This window comes from Triticum dicoccoides, chromosome 1B, assembly GCF_002162155.2.
Source record: "Triticum dicoccoides isolate Atlit2015 ecotype Zavitan chromosome 1B, WEW_v2.0, whole genome shotgun sequence".
Taxonomy (NCBI): Eukaryota; Viridiplantae; Streptophyta; class Magnoliopsida; order Poales; family Poaceae; genus Triticum; species Triticum dicoccoides.
The window spans coordinates 604,468,753-604,471,621 of NC_041381.1; positions in this window are offsets into that span (position 1 = coordinate 604,468,753).

The window sequence follows — 2,869 nt, forward strand, 5'->3', positions numbered from 1 at the left end:
CTCGTACTCCAATACCTTCGACACTTGACCAGACTGACCGTTGAAAGTGTAGATGGAGAGCAGCAGAGTGATGGTTAAAGGATGCGCAGTCAAAGGATTACACAGGAAGGTTGGCAGGTTTGCAGAAGGTGCGGCTCCAATGGGACATTGCTCTCCTTCTCCATCCTTGAGGTGATATATGCCAGTGGACGGCGAGGCCAGACGTTCCGTGAAGTATATGCAGTTGCCTTGGATAGTTGGATGGACGGAAACTTTAGCTTATCGGCGTCGAGAGAGAGGCACCTATGGCAGCCGCCGATAAAGATGGCACGATTGCCGATGCTATTCACGCGCTCGAGCGTAGTTCCGTCCTTGTCCAACATGAAAACCTCCACGCGATTCCCGAGCTTGAAGACGACCAACGTTTCTCCGGCGGATTCCACCGTGAAACAGCGTTTCCAGAGAGCGAGGTTGATACCGTCGTGAGGCAAGTCCGCAACGACCGGCGTCATCAGATCAGCGATCTTGGCGCCCACCGCAGCTGGAAGCGGCGGCAGCACTCCCTCGTGGCCGTCGGTGGCGACGCAGCCCTGGACAGCCTTCCTCACCAGAGGGTACCCGTACTTTTTCTTGTACCTGACGAATTCTTCGCTGCCAGGGTTGGCCCTGTACAGCTTCCGAGAGTCATGGCAGTAGAGAACGAGGTAGGGCGGCGAGGAGCCGGAGACGGCGGCCGCCATCACGTGGGGAAGCAAGCGCGCCTTGAACCGGACCATGTGACCAGTGAACGGGTTGAGGACGCACGAGGCGTGAGGTGCGGCCTTGCCGGCCAGCACGAGAAGGCCGTCGACGGTGACGGAGACGACGTAGTAGTTGCGGAGCATCGGGATGCTCCTGCAGTGGTAGCGACCGGTCTCGGTGTTCACCAGGAGATGGGCGTCCTGGCCGTGGGTCGGGTAGTCCAGCATGACCCAGTTGTGCGGGCGGAAGCGGTGGTCCATGGTGTTGGTTGGGTCGGCGGTGGCGGCGCGCCAGTTGTGGCAGACGGTGCGGAGGGCCATGTAGCAGTCGAGGTCGGCGGTGTTCAGCAAGCAGCTGGCGATGCGGTCGATGAGCTCCGGCAGAAGGGAGGACCAGTCCATGTTGGCGGGAGAGTGGGGGTTGTGCGTGGCTGACGGCTGACAACGTTTCACCGCCCATACTGGCTGGTGCTTTTATACACGACGGTCCTAGCGCAACGTCTCGGCTTCCCCGCCGGCCGGCGAGTTCCCAAGCCAGGCCGGCAACTCGAAGGGGCGGCTAAATTACTGCACAGGAGGACTTGCGTTTGGCACGAAGGGTCACGCACACGCACGAGAATCAAGGCGCCACATCAATGCACGAGAACTAAAGAGTCATCCTCGCCTCCCTCGGCTTGTTCTCTTTCCACATTGCAACGATAGGCCGGCCGGCCGCCGGCGGTGAGACTAGTCCGGTACGTCTGCCACTCTGCCTTGGCGCCACCGGAATGGCATGCATGCAACCAGGCTGGTTCCAGGCTTCCAGCGTGTTTCATCACACGCTTAGATATCAAGGTGCAATAAATCACTGCATGTATGCGAAGATAAAAATAGAACTCACCAATGTAGGTGAAACTTTGTACGTAGTAGTTATTTATTGGTCACACATGCATGCATTGCAATTAATGCATTGGTAAACACAATTATTTGACGAAAACGAGCGAATTAATTGAGTGCTTTTGTAAACTACCAAAATTATTCCATCACTTAGGCTAGCCATAGTGGGAGTAACTTAGGTAGTAACATAACACATCCCAAGAAACAATTGCTTATGTGGCATGGAGTTAACGAGGAAAAAGATGCTTGTGGTAACATAATATGTTACTGTAACATAACACACCCCGAGGCAAAATGAGTCTATATCTCAATTAATGAAGGCTTGCATGTTACTATCCATATGTTACTACCCATTATGAAGGTAGTAACATAGACTAATAACATATGCATATTACTAGTCTAAGTTACTCCCCACTATGTTATCATTTACCTTGGTTGGTGAAATTTTGGAGTTAAGCCATATAAACCGGAAAGAAGGGAGTATATGGTAGTACTTCCTCCGTCTAGGTGAATAAGTCATTCGCGTAGTTCTAGGTCATTTATTTGAGAATTAAATATATGTTATATGTCATAAAAAGTATATCACTAGATCTCTACATGGATGTAGTTTCTAAATATATATTTTTTGTCACATATAATACAATTTAGATAGTTAAATCATCAACCTAGAACTACGCGAATGACTTATTCACCGAGACGGAAGGAGTACGACTTTTTGGCAGCTTTTTGTCCAAAACTTCTCAATAATTTCAGTGACATTTTAAATTATTGCACTCACTGACTATAAACGGTTGTCCAACATGAAATGTATTTGACCTATGCCAAAAAAGAGGTTAAGCGACTTCATTCTTTTTCCTCTTTGCAGGACAGCAGCAAAACCACATTCTTTCTTCTTTCATTTCCTTCCAAGAGGTGGTTTTTGGGTGATATATAGTAACCATTTTTTAGTGTCCACGTATTTGTTTTCTTATCAGCTAGCAAACATGGTTCTTCAGACAAATGGTCCTAAATAGCTTATTTCTGATCCAGGTAGACATTTTCTCGTCTTCCTCCCGCGTCGTCCCCGCGGGCGACCGGGGGGAAACCCTAGAGCGTCGCCGGCCGGTCCCCCTCCCTCGTCTTCCTCCCTCGCCGCCGCCCTTTCGCACCGGCGGGCGAAGCCCGTTTGGTGCTGGCGGCGGCGGGGCCTCGTTTCTCCCGGCTCAGGCGGCGGCGGCGGCGCGGGGCGCCCTGCTCGGTCAGCGGCGCTGCTCTCTCGGGGGGGCGCGGCGGCG